General features: G+C 35.3%; 1 pseudogene; it reads right to left on the reverse strand.

Moving 5' to 3' along the window:
- Positions 1-1,174: 1,174 nt before the first annotated feature.
- Positions 1,175-3,386, reverse strand: LOC111911390 (subtilisin-like protease; annotated as a pseudogene).
- Between the last annotated feature and the right edge of the window lie 11,257 nt (positions 3,387-14,643).

Consider the following 14,643-nt stretch of genomic DNA (forward strand, 5'->3'; position numbering starts at 1 on the left):
AATGCTCTTGAGAGTGACGGTGCACTTGTGGATCTTATACCATTCCTTGAATGTAAGCACCACAATTTTAATTCTCAATTTATATATTTAGTTATGGGATTTTCTAATATGTGCCCTAAAGAAACATATAAAAATCATCAATTGAAGTATTAATTGTAAGAAATATTATCATAATTAAATGAGATAAACATTAACTATGTATAAGATTACCATAATTAAATGTAAAATATATTAGTTATAAAGAATATTATTTATAATTTATGTTTATCATATTTAATTATAGTAATATTCCTCATAATTAGTGCTTCAATCAACACTTCTTATATGTGTTGTTTACAATGTTGGACTAATTAATTGGATTTAGGATTTATGTATGGGTACCTTTTTGACTTTTGTAGTTACAGATGTTGCACGCAATATGCCTGCTGATATTCGACATGTACTACATTCATATCAACGACTTGATATATGTAAAGAGTTCATTGAACGTTCTAAAGAACATTAGAGGTAACAAAATTCGGGATTATAGTTTTTCAAGATTGTTGTTACCTAATATATATAATCTCATGTGGGACCTGAAATTTGAATAATGAAAAGTACAACTTACTTTCATCATGTAAATCGATTTTTCTGAATCAATTTGATTTTCGTTTGGGCAATTGCTTTTTTGATTATGCGTGGTATATATAACTATTGTGATAAATCTGAATATATTCACCTAATTGATGTAATATATATCTTCACTTATATCATTGTGACACGGGCGAAGCCCAAGCCTTTCTACTAGAGCGTGTTGCTTTTAAAACAACTTTTGATTTTTAACTTTTCCAAAAAAAATCAAAAAATGGTATGGCATAAGGAGGAGCATCCCAACTTTTTCAAGTCAAATTCAAAAAAAAAATCTCAAAACCGTCTTCCTTTTACCAAAAATTCAAGCCTTGATCACATAATTTATAAATTACAGATACCATATAGCCTAAGTGCCCAACAGACGAAAAGTTTAATTAACATATATTAATTGAATGCAAAATTAAGAGGAATTTGAAAGGTGTTAGTGACCTCTTTTTTATTTCCCATTATGATATGATATAAAGAAGTTGTATAAGATCGATGATCACCTACACAAAAGTTGCATATAATATTATAATTTATATTCTTAAAACATCATACAGACTCATTCAAACTTGAACGCAAATAGGGTCCTAACCGAGTACTTACTGGAAACCCAAGTCATATGCCCTTGGCCGTAATGACCCATCACCTCAACCGTACTATCCCGAGTAAAAGTTATATTGTATGTTAACTTGTGGTGTACTGCTGTGAACATGAGTTCTTGAGAAAAACTAGCAACCTTAGCTTTTACCCCAAATGGTATAGAAATTTCCCTGATGGTATAAGTCGAGTTTGCCATACCAACATTTGTAACTGTTCTTGAGTATGTTTTTGTATCACATTTTTTAAGTGAAACCACAAAAGAAGGATAGTTTAGTTGTGCCTCAGGTATAGTTTTTGAGCATGAAACTTTCTTTTTAGTGATCATTTCGATTTGTATGGGAGTATAACCTAACCCACACAAATACGGAATGTAATCATTGGGTTGGATATCAAACACGAGCCCTGGATCGTTGGATTTTGATGGATTTATGTGACCTGCACCAATGGTAAACACGTTTGCATGGAGGAATCTTGCGTCTTTTTGGTTTACAATGGCAAGCCCTTTGAGATTTACTTGACTTGCGATGGTCATCATTGCAGACTTGATTGCAGTCGGCGACCAATCTGGATGCTCGCTTTTTTGCAGTGTTGCTATGCCGGCGAGATGAGGACAAGACATTGATGTGCCCGCTATAACGTTAAATGTTGCTTTGGCCTTTGTATTGTTATCAATCAATATAGGCCAAGATGTGAGAATGTTAACCCCGGGACCAATGATATCTGGTTTCAGGATTCCAGGACTTTCCAAGTTAGGCCCTCTTGAAGAGAAAGAAGCCACTTCTGGAGTTGTATCTATGCCGACTATAGTTCCACGAAAGAGGATGGTTGCTATAGGGGAAGTAGTCGAATTCAAATAGTTTTTTATCTGAACTCCTTCCGCGTAACCGACAATTGATGCAGGAATAACATTAGGCTCTATAACTGTAGTCTCCCCATCAATTTTGTGATTAGCAAGAATCACGGCAGCTCCTCCGGCAGCCTTTACTACGATGCTCTTATCAAGTCCAGAACTATAACCCTCATCACACAATACCACCTTCCCTTTGACATCAATATGGTCTAGTGATCCATTCAAGCAATATGTTGCTGGGTTCGTGTCATTTGCATGGTAAACAAGGGGCCGAAGCTTATGATCGAAATCTTTAGGTTGGTTTATTGCCTCTCCGTCGAACAACTTTTTGTTCCCCAGATACACCGTTGTTCTTATTCTTCTATCAATCGTACTAGCTCCAACTGTAAGGATCCATGGGGCTTCGTTTGATAATGATGAAGTACGAGGCCCGCCATTACCTGCTGAACAACTCACGAAGATCCCTTTTTGCATGGCAACTCGTAGCAATAACATCGTCGTAGAAGGGGATGGAAGCTCCACCAAGTGATAGTGAAAGCACATCAACACCATCTTCAATAGCTGCATCCATGCCTGCTGCAATGGCGTTTCCTGAACAGCCTGAACTGCACACTTTATACATGGCCACGTGTGCCAATGGTGCCATTCCAATGGCAGTGCCATTTGCATTTCCAAATACGTTCGCGTTGTGTACGTGACTTCCTGCTGCAGTACTTGAAGTGTGAGTTCCCTGGCCGTTTTCATCGACTGGCGTTTTACTAAAGGGATGAAAGTTCCTTAACCCGATTAGCTTGTTATTACACCCTGCTACTTCACATTTGCCTTTCCATTTAAACGGTGGAGGTGGGGTCCCTTCATCATTGAACGAAGGATGCCGAGGAGTGATTCCGCTATCTATAACCCCAATTATGATTCCCTTCCCATAGTTTGAATCCGTCCAAAACCCTAAGTTTTGGTGTAAGCCCAAAAAGTGTGGGGAATGAGTTGTGTGTAACTGATACACTCTCACAGGTCTTACAGACAAAAAGCCCTTCATATTCTTCATCACCTTTGCTTGATACTCTGACATTTTTACAGCAAATCCTGTCATCACGTGGTGGTACATATGAACCATGATCGGTTTCTCATTTGAGATGGAGGCACTTTCAGATAGAAGTGATTTGTACCACTCTTCACGATCTTGAGGTTGAGAAAAGTATTTTCCTTGGGGTGAAGTTAACTCAACAATGTAGGTTTTAAGTTCATTATCAGCCATGGTGGGAGAGACATTGAAGATGGTGGTGCCAGTGAGACTCAACACATAAGAAATAATTGGCAACATTTCTTATCTCTTGCTAGGAATAAATGTGAAAGATTTGAAGGATGTCACTCTTTCGTTATTCATAAAAAGTATATATAGAGCATTTAGTCGTGAATGTATATGATCAGTGGCTTCGTATTTCAAGTGGGCACCCATAGAAAGTGACATTTTCTTTGGAATTTGTTAAGGGATAATTAATTTCTAACAAACTAATTATAAATAGTTAAAACACAAAATGAAATCCATCATCTACAAATAGGAATGAATTAGGATTATTAGAGCAAGGTTTGCCTTGATAGAGATGCTTTCCCATTGCTAAAGTTTTTCCTTGAGCATAGAAACATAGAGATTCCTATTCCATAACTAACTATGCCAGAAATTGGCTCCTTGTCTCAAATTATCTTAATAACTTGCTTCAAGGCTTAAAAATTGCTTCATATGGTTGTTCTATGGATACATCTCTTATTATCATTTTTGTTAATCTAGAAAACTATACATGTTTTACACGCTTATATATGAGGTTTATTTCCAAACCCTTTTTAGAAAAAATGGGTCTTTTTTTTTATAACTTTTGAAAAAAAAGGTTGCAATGACATGCATAATGCCACTGGATCTATATTCAAATGCTTCATTTACACTTCTTTAAATTTTAAGTACTTAAAATTGTAGTTCATATTATGTGTTTATGCATTTCGTTTATCTAAACCAATCAACTTTTTAAGCTTGCTTTCATTCTTAGTGAAGTTAAGATACTTAAGAAAATACCATGATATAAAACATTTGTGTTATGGAAAGTATTAAGATCTATTTATTAATGTAAGTTTTGAAAAGTAATATTTATTATTATATATTTACATCAAATTAAGTTTAAACATAAACAATGATGGGAGCACAAATCTAAAATAAAATGATATGATATAACTATAAAGTTATATATATATATATATATATATATATATATATATATATATATATATATATATATATATATTAATAAAACCTTGAGTGTTCATTGTTGTAAATGGATTTTTCTCTTTTAGGACATTTTTTTTTTGCCTTTTGTTGCGTTCACCCATGTTGTGCCAACGTTTTCTGAATAAAGACACCTTTTTGTTATAAATTAGTTGATATAAGTTGATAAGGATGTCCAACAAGATATTAATGAAATATGCACGAAATCATTCTAAGTCTTGTATTTGGTCGATTTGAGAATTTTGCATATAACCTTAGGAAGTTAGACATGCATTTTGTCTTCATCAATGGACAACGTTGAAGTTTTTCTTTTTTTACAAGTACGTTTTATAGAAGACGAAATATACCAAAAACTTATCGTAGAGTTGGACTATACCAAAAGAAATTATAGGTGGTTTTCTTATGCAATTTTATTCCTTCTTATTATGGAAATTTGTTGTACTCTTTAATTAGGCCCAAGAATATGTTGTGGTGCATTGTTGTCTAATGATTAATTAATCTTCTTTAATTTTTATAATTTCTTATAGTGTACATGAAATACCCTCACAACCAACGAAATAATAAGTAAATCACATATTTTGTATGAACCTTAAATACAGAATCCACTACGTGTTGAAAATATAAGTTAACTGAGACTCTTCCCATAATTGTTTTGTGTAGTGATAAGGTATATTGTTAATCGTTTTATTAGTGTACATTTCTGTTATTCGTGTATAACTTAGGGTCATTTTTGTATTGTTCATTATTTTTTATGATAAAGTGTGTTTGTATGTGCATTTTGTTTTGGAAGATGGGAGTACGATGACGATTGATGGTGTAAATAGTTGTAAAGGCTATTTCACCATTATTAACATGTAGGTAACTACAAAGGGATTAGAGTTGTGTGATAGTCAATAATGTGTGTTAATGATGTGTTGATGTTTAAGTTACTGTAACGCTTAGTTCTGGTATGAATTTATTTCCTTAAATTGTGATTTTTCCTATTGAACTTGGCGAGTTGAAGGCTTCAACTCGACGTGTTGAGTGGGTTTTGGCCGCAAGAATTAATGCACCAACTCAACGAGTTAGGGTGCCTCAACTCGACTAGTTGGTGGCAGGGAAGGAAACCATAATTTTTAGGGTGTTGCACCCTATTTAAAGGCCTTAAGTCTCTTGGTTGGCCCCCTTACGAGCCTCCTCTATCCAAAAAACCCTAAAAGAGTGTATCATCTTCCTTAAGAGTGTGTGAGCTTGTGGAGGGCCTTAAGAGTTGATATTTTGCACACTTTTGGAGGATCCTTAAAGTTGAAGGTGCATAGCTTGGAGAGAAGACCTAGATCCAGAATCTCCCCACCCTTTTCAGTAATTTGGAGGTATAAAGTTTATACCTTTCTTTGCTATTGTTTTGGATCTATTATTTTGGGGTTTTATCATGATTTCGGGCTCATGGTTGAGTTGTACAAGAAGTTGAGTTTTCTAGTGTTTATCATGTTATCTAGCCATGTTATGGCCTTATGTGGCTTAATGTTGCAAACTTTTCTAGATCTTGTTAGATAAGGTGTCTAAGTCCCTAACTATTTCTCGTATGTATTTGACCCGATTTGGCATGGTCTATTTGGGTTGCATGGCATCATAACACTTGGATAGACAAAATAAGAAAAGGACACTTATAGTTTGATTAATATATTATAAGCTCTGATATATTAATATATTATTTAACTAATATTAATCAAGAATTAATTTGGAATTAATTTTGTGATCAAAAGAGACTAATTAAATATATGAGACTTGATTTGTAAATCATTCATTCTTATATAGTGGGATTATGGTTCATGATTCACTAGATTGGGCTAGGACCCATTGGGTGCTCCATGGATACTCCATGGAGGTTAAAACCCATGGATCATGGGGGAAATGAAAAGCCATGCACATTAGGGTTTACATGGTGTAACCCTACATGTGGCACACTATAAAAGGATCCCATAGGCTAGCAAAATTGGCACTTAGAAAAGAACAAGAAGGGCTAGCCGATTTTGTGGTGAAGCGTTCTTCTCTCAAGTTATTCCAAGGGTTCTTGTAACAAACCGTTATTTCAAAACTATATAATAATATAGGTCAATTTGTAGTTCTTTTTAAATAATAAAGAGAAATTTTAACATACTATGTACATTTACATAATCGAACCTCAAAAATGAAGTATTAAATAATCTCGATTGGGATAAACAAAGCGGTAGAGATTTTAACAAGGTTTCTAAAAATATAAAGAACACTAAAACCCAAGTTATAACGAAGAAGTTATGATCAATCGAAGATCCGCGACAAAACCGGCAAATCATTGTTCAGTGTAAAAAGTGAGTTTTCAATAAAAGGCGTTTTAGCCTTAACAATCTAAATGAAAGTTGTATAATACGTTAAACCGAGAACTTTCATAAAAAGAACGTCAAAATCTGACTTCGTATGAGGAAGTTATAATTTTTCTAAATTTCTGTATAGTAGTATACAGCTAAAAACTTGAAATAAAGATCGAGTATTTTTAGCCAACACAACCTCAACGAGAATTGAAGGTGTCGTCAATAGTAGTACAACGGTAGAAAGACAGACAAAAACGGACGTCGGATGAAGAAGTTATGAATTTTTAACAGATTTTCCTGTCCCGGTCTGTTAAAAATAATAATATTAAAAATAAAATAAAAATTAGCCGACGAAGTCTAAACGAAAGTCGTAGAGTATAATTTTACCTACGCGTGCATATAAATAACGTCAAAACGAAGCTCGTATGCGAAAGTTATGAATTTCGGAAGTTTTTGGCTCAAAAATCGAGAAATCCTTGAAAACCGGGAAATTTCGCATGCTACATGTCCGGCCACGTCGCCTCACATGCGAGACCACCCTGTGTCACCCCATGTCCGCTTCTGATTTGACTGAATTCTTGGCCCAGTGAGAATCCGATGTTCCAAACACCGACACAAAAGGGTGTAACTTTTAGTTGGGTAGAGAAGCAAGAAACAACGTTCCAAACACTGAAACGGGCTTTATGCAGTGCACCGATCTTGTCTTTAACTGACTGGACTGAGGACTTTGTAGTGTACTGTGATGCTTCTAATCAAGGGCTTGGGTGTGTTCTTATGCAAAGAGGAAATGTTATATCTTACGCCTCAAGCCAACTTAAGACGCATGAGGTCAACTATACAACACATGACCTTGAGCTAGGAGCAGTAGTGTTTGCTCTGAAGATCTGGAGACATTACTTATATGGCACGAAATTCACAATATTCACGGACCATAAAAGTCTCCAGCATATCTTCAATCGGAAAGAGTTGAACATGAGATAACAACGATGGGTGGAGCTACTGAACGATTATGAATGTGAAATTCTTTATCACCTTGGTAAAGCAAACGTAGTAGCTGACGCCCTTAGCAGATAAGAATACTCGGGACGTCGAGTAAAGTCGTTGACCATGACCATCCATTCACATCTGTCCATACAAATAAGAGAGGCTCAACTCGAGGCCTTAAAACCTGAAAACGTGGCAGGTGAAACCTTGAGGGGAATGGATAAGAATTTCGAAGTCAAGGATGATGGAGTCTACTATGTCATGAACCGAGTCTGGACACCAAAGTTCGGTGGTTACAGAGACGTGGTTATGAATGAAGCACACAAAACCCGATACTCCATTCATACAGGTTTAGACAAGATGTATTTGGACCTCAAGAAACTATATTGGTGGCCTAACATGAAGGCTGAAATTGCTACCTTCGTGGGCAAGTGCCTTACTTGTGCCAAACTCAAGGTAGAGTACCAGAAACCTTCAGGTTTATTACAACAACCTGAAATCCCTGAATGGAAGTGGGAGTGGATTACAATGGATTACATAACTAAGTTACCTGAAACATCAGGTGGTTATGATACTATTTGGGTAATCGTCAAGAGATTAACCAAATCCGCACTCTTTTTGCCAATAAAAGATACCGACAAGATGGAGAAGCTAACAAGAACTTACCTCAAGGAGATTGTTAGACTGCACGGCGTGCCAATATGCATGGTGTGACAATATCTATTATTTCTGACCGAGATAGCATATTCACCTCTCGTTTCTGGCAGTCTTTACAAAACTCTCTGAGAACTAGGTTGGACATGAGTACAGCCTACCATCCACAAACTGACGGACAAAAGTGAGAGGACGATTCAAACATTAGAAGACATGTTGCGAGCTTGCGTGATAGACTTTGGAAAGGCATGGGATACTCATTTTCCCCTTGTCGAATTCTCTTACAACAATAGTTATCACACTAGCATAAAGTTGCTCCTTTCGAAGCCCTCTATGGCCGCAAGTGCAGATCACCTCTGTGTTGGGCTGAAGTGGGTGACACGCTGCTAGCTAGAGGTCCAACTCCTGAAAATTCTCTCACTGGTCTGAAAATTATTCGAGAAACTATAGAGAAAATTGTACAAATTTCGGAGCGAATTAAAGCTTCCAGAGATAGAAAGAAAAGCTACACTGAAAAAAGGAGAAAACCCTTGGAATTCTAGGTTGGTGACCGCGTCTTGTTAAAGGTCTCACCCTGGAAGGGCATGATACGCTTTGGAAAGCGTGACAAACTGAATCCAAGGTTACATAGGACCATTCGAGATTCTTGCCAAAATCGGTCCTATAGCTTACAAACTTCGACTACCCCAAGAACTAAGTAACATTCATCCTACCTTCCACGTTTCGAACTTGAAAAAGTGTCTCCGACGAGACTCTTGTGATCCTACTCGAGGAAATCGAGTTAAATGAGAGCCTAAACTTTGTGGAAGAACCCGTAGAGATTCTAGACAGAGAAGTTAAGAAAACCAAACAAAGTCGTATCCCGATAGTGAAGGTTCGCTGGAAGGCAAAACGGGGACCTGAATTCACTTGGGAGCGGGAAGATCAAATGCAACAGAAATATCCACATCTTTTTCCATAGTCCACCTGTAATGCTAATTTCAGGACGAAATTCTCTCTAACGGGGGGATAATGTAACAAACCGTTATTTCAAAACTATGTAATAAGATAGGTCAATTTGTAGTTCTTTTTAAATAATAAAGAGAAATTTTAGCATACTATGTACATTTACATAATCGAACCTCAAAAATGAAGTATTAAATAATCTCGATTGGGATAAACAAAGTGGTAGAGACTGTAACAAGGTTTCCAAAAATATAAAGAACACTAAAATCCGAGTTATAACAAAGAAGTTATGACCAATCGAAGATCCGCGACGAAACCGGCAAAACACTGTTCAGTATAAAAAGTGAGTTTTCAATAAAAGGCATTTTAGCCTTAACAATCTAAATGAAAGTTGTATAATACGTTAAACCGAGAACTTTCAAAAAAAAAAAAGAACGTCAAAATCTGATTTCGTATGAGGAAGTTATGATTTTTGTGAATTTCAGTATAGCGGTATACAGCTAAAAACTTGAAATAATGATCGAGTGATTTTTAGCCAACACACCCTAAACGAGAATTGAAGGTCTCGTCAATAGTAGTACAACGGTAAAAAGACAGACAAAAACGGACGTCAGATGAAGAAGTTATGAATTATTAACGAATTTTCCTGTCCAGGTCTGTTAAAAATAAAAATATTAAAAGTAAAATCAAAATTAGCCGATAAAGTCTAAACGAAAGTCGTAGAGTATAATTTTACCTACGCGTGCATATAAAGAACGTCAAAAACGGAGCTCATATGCGAAAGTTATGAATTTCGTAAGTATTTGGCTCAAAAATCGAGAAATCCTTGAAAACCGGAAAATTTTGCATGGTGCATGTCCGGCCACGTCGCCTCGCATGCGAGACCACCCTGTGTCGCCCCGTGTCCGCTTCTGATTCGATCGAATTCGTGGCCCAGTGAGAATCCGACGCACCTCGCCCCCTGTCCGATGCGAAGTCTCCCCCGCGCCAGCTATCCTAGACACACGTCCCTTCCCCCTTCCTTCGGATCCGAGGCTTCGGCCTATATATAGCTGCGAGATCCTCCGGTTTTAACCCCATTTTTACACCATTTTCCATCCTTTTTCATCTTTTTCACTCCACAAACTTACTTACAACCCCCAAAACCCCAGTATCATATCTAAAACCCTAAGCAAGCTTCGAAGCGCCAAGATTCTCGAGAAAAACAACCTTCTCCAGTCAAAACTTTGCCCGCGTAAATCTGGTTTTTCAGCAAATAAACTCCTTTCCAGAAAACGAAACGCTATCCAAATCACCACTTATCAAGTGAGTTCATACCCCCGTATTTTCATAATTTTTATGGTTTTAAGGGGGGGGGGGGGGATACAAGTCTAACACAAGAAATTTTGTGTTACAAACAAATGATTTCAAATTATGATAAAATGATATTATCATCAAAAATACTTCAAAATATTAACCTCTTATATAAACTTATATTTTTCCCCACTTCATCTATATATATATATATATATATATATATATATATATATATATATATATATATATATATATATATATATATATATATATATATATATATATATAAGATTTAAAAGGCTTAGGACTGATAACTCATTATGGGTCCTTTTCCTTATTTGGATGTGGGCTTATAGTATATGTTATTTGTCCGAATGTCGTTAAAATTTTACTTCTGTATAATTGTATATGTATATAAATATAAAAGTTATTTCATTTACTTTAAATACCCTTTGTAACATGTTGAGCAAGAGGTTACATTCAAGAACAGTAAATATCAATTTAGAAAGTACATATAAATTATAATAGGTATAATTTATGATAAATAGAACATTAATTCATGATTCAAGTACACTAGAATACACCGTTTTACAAGAAACAAAGGTTTGATTCGAAACAAATCAAGTGTATACAACTTTCAAATACATGTTAAGAATACTAATTCAGGAATATACAATCAATAATTAGTTGTGGATGATTGGGTTTTCATAACTATTATACATGTAACGTTTATATTCTTTTTATGAGTCATTTGATTCTGGTTGTTTAATTCATTTAAACAATATAGTTAAAGTCCTGATATTATAACCAGAATCTCCAATCAGGGGATCGAAACAAGTTGTGTGTAGATCTATATTGGGATTGACAACCCCGCACTCAGGCTGCTAGCTACAGTCGGGCATACACGTCAATGAGTGACAATTGTTATCAATAGTTTAAATGCCTACAAAGCATTTGTTTCAGGCCATCTAGTCTCACTATGGTTATAATAACTCATTAAAAAGATATTAAGAATACGTTAGTGTATAATTAATAAAACATAAGTACATTTTCAAAGTACTAGTTTTACAAGAGACAATTTACAGTATTACATTACAGTTTACAATAACAGCTGGTGGAACCAGGCACACTCACATTTACAAGCCTTGCAAAAGGGAATACAAATACATAACATTGGTTTACAAACATAACGATTTTATGTGATTAAAACTACTTTTCATATACAACAGAAAATATAGGATTTTCTGGAAACAGTTTACATATTCAAGAAACAGAAAACATTCTTTCAAATACAAACACTTATGCACTCACTCAACTTTATGTTAATACTCTATTTTCAAATTACTTGTATTCTTAGAGAACCAGTAGACAGGTACTCCCCAAGCTTTTGAGAAGATGGAGCTATTTGATTCCTGTCTTCTTCTTTTGTATAACTATTTTGGTTTCAATATACAATGATGGAACACATGTAAATACTTATACTTATTAAATACAGTGGTTGTTTGTACTCTGATTACTATTATGCATGTGTTGTGATACTACAAATGAAGTCCTCCACCCCCGGACGTTTCCGCCGTCTGGTTTGGGGGTGTGACAGTTCTTGGTGTTGTTTGAAACATTTGAGGCATCACACTTGGGGTGCTAGGCTCACAAGGTTTCAAGGAATCAACTCCACAAGAAAGGTATGTCATTCTACTAGTTTTTGGTATTACAATTACCCCATGTCACGCTAGTGAGGATGTAAACCTTGGAAAAATCAAATTTGCATGTATAATAGAGAAAACATAGATCTAAGGTTTCTAGGGTTGCATGTACACCATAAGAGTGTTAGAATGCTCAAAACCCATCAATGGTATCAGAGCCTAGGGTTGTTTTCAATTATACTTGATGCAACTTATTTTTTAAAACTAAGAATCTACTCAAACTGAAAACTCAACGAGTTATGGCCAAAACTCGACGAGTTCAAGAGTTAAAGCATGACCTCACCGAGTTCCTTATAGAACTCAACGAGTTGGTCTTCCAATTTCCAGATTTTCGAGTTTTTAATATGGAATTGGACTAGAATCATTACACTAAACTGTTTTGGACTTATAAAACCTATTTTTGATGTGATAATGATTATGCTAATCCAATTTCAAAGGTTATTATCAGAATTTCATGTTTTTTGTGTGTTTATATGATTCTTGAAATTGTTGATATGAATATTCATACACTTATGAGTTTTGGTAGATCATATGAATTATTTGCAAATTGTTTGTTAGTTTAATTCTTGATCTAGACGTTTTTTAATGGAGTCCATAATTTGTCCTCAAGTTATGGATTACCAAAAGTCATTTCTTTTAAAGTCCATTAAAGAACACATAAGTTACATAAAATGAAGAGTCTTCATTTTAATAAACCATTAACTCATAAGTTATGAAGTTGAAAAGTTTTGAATATTTACAAAGCTTGCCCTCAGGTTTTGGAACATGTAAAGTCACTTTAGAAAACTTTAGTTCCAACCCCTAGAATTTTAAAAGTTAAAATTCAACCCTTATACATTATAGTATTATAAGTTAATAATATATATATATATATATATATATATATATATATATATATATATATATATATATATATATATATATATATAAGATCAAGTCGTTATATTGTTAGCAGGCCTCATTCACGAAGTCGGTCTATAAGGGGGGTATAAGGTTGTTTCTTATAAAATAGCAACTTAATGGGTGTCCACTCTCACCCACCTCTTCCTTGACTAGTGGAGGGTCGTTAGTCGAACGGGTAGGACAATGACTTTAATTCTCATTAAAAGTATAATGATTATTATAAAGTAACTAAATGTTTTATAAATTCCCAATCTTAGTTACTTTAGGAAAATGTGAATTTGGTGCTAACCCATGAAATTACACTTTGCACCTCGCTTAAGTCGTTAGTTGAGCGCGTGTGGTTAACTGGCACACTAACTTGGATTTAAAAAGGTTGGCAAAGGGTGGCTTAAGGTTTATCATAGATTGGTGGAGCGCGTTTGGTTAACCGGCATATCGACTAGGTGATAAAAATTAAGAGCACCAAGTATATTTGCATGGTTATTCACACCTTGTTTTGTGATCCACTGATCCTCGACATCCTAGTCACAAAACTTGAAGGGCACAATCAAGATTGAAACATGCCATTGAAAAGTTCAATGAATATCAAAAGAATCTAAGAGTTTCAAAACCAATTAAAACCTAATAATACATTTTGTTTTCATGGTTGAAGTTGGTGAATCGTCATTCACCTACCTTCAAATATTTTATAGCTTGGATTACATCATCTCTCTTCTAAGTTATGAAATATTGTGTTGGGTCCTAGCCTTAATATTACATTTGGGTGTCTTATTAAGGACTATTTATATATATATATATATATATATATATATATATATATATAATCTAAACTTGTCTTTCTTCTTTTTCAGATGTCTTCCAATAATGTTGCTTCTGGCTCAAACTCTACCGGCTCCTTCTCTCTCATGAACCTTTGTGGGAGAGTCATCTTTGATGGAACTAATTTCAATGATTGGATTAGGAACATAAGGATGGTCACTCGCTATGAGGACAAGGAATATGTCCTCGACAAGGAGTTGAAGGAACTTAATGAGTCTTCTGCTACTCCAGAGGAGATCGCTGACTTTAGGACTCATGAGAGAGATGCCATTAAAAAGGCATGTATCATGCTGGCCACGATGACAGCCGAGCTCCAAAAGTCCTATGAGGACTTTTATCCTTTTGAGATGCACCAAAATTTGATGGAAAGATACCATCAGAATGCTTGTCAAGAGCGATATGAAATAATCTCCTCCATGATAACAACACGGATGAAGGATGGTGAACCCATCACGGGCTACATGCAAAAAATGAAAAGGTTTCTTGACCGTTTGCTAAATTTGAATGTGAACTTCCCCGCGGAGTTGGCTATTGATATCATACTGCACTCCTTACCTTCTTGTTATGATCAGTTCCGAATGACCTATCATATGAACAAGGAGGAGGTTACACTTAGCAAACTTCAAGGACTTTTGAAGACCTTCGAAAGTAGTCTTAAAGGTAAATCAGTTG

The sequence above is a fragment of the Lactuca sativa genome, chromosome 6 (genome assembly GCF_002870075.4).
Source record: "Lactuca sativa cultivar Salinas chromosome 6, Lsat_Salinas_v11, whole genome shotgun sequence".
In the NCBI taxonomy this organism is placed as follows: domain Eukaryota; kingdom Viridiplantae; phylum Streptophyta; class Magnoliopsida; order Asterales; family Asteraceae; genus Lactuca; species Lactuca sativa.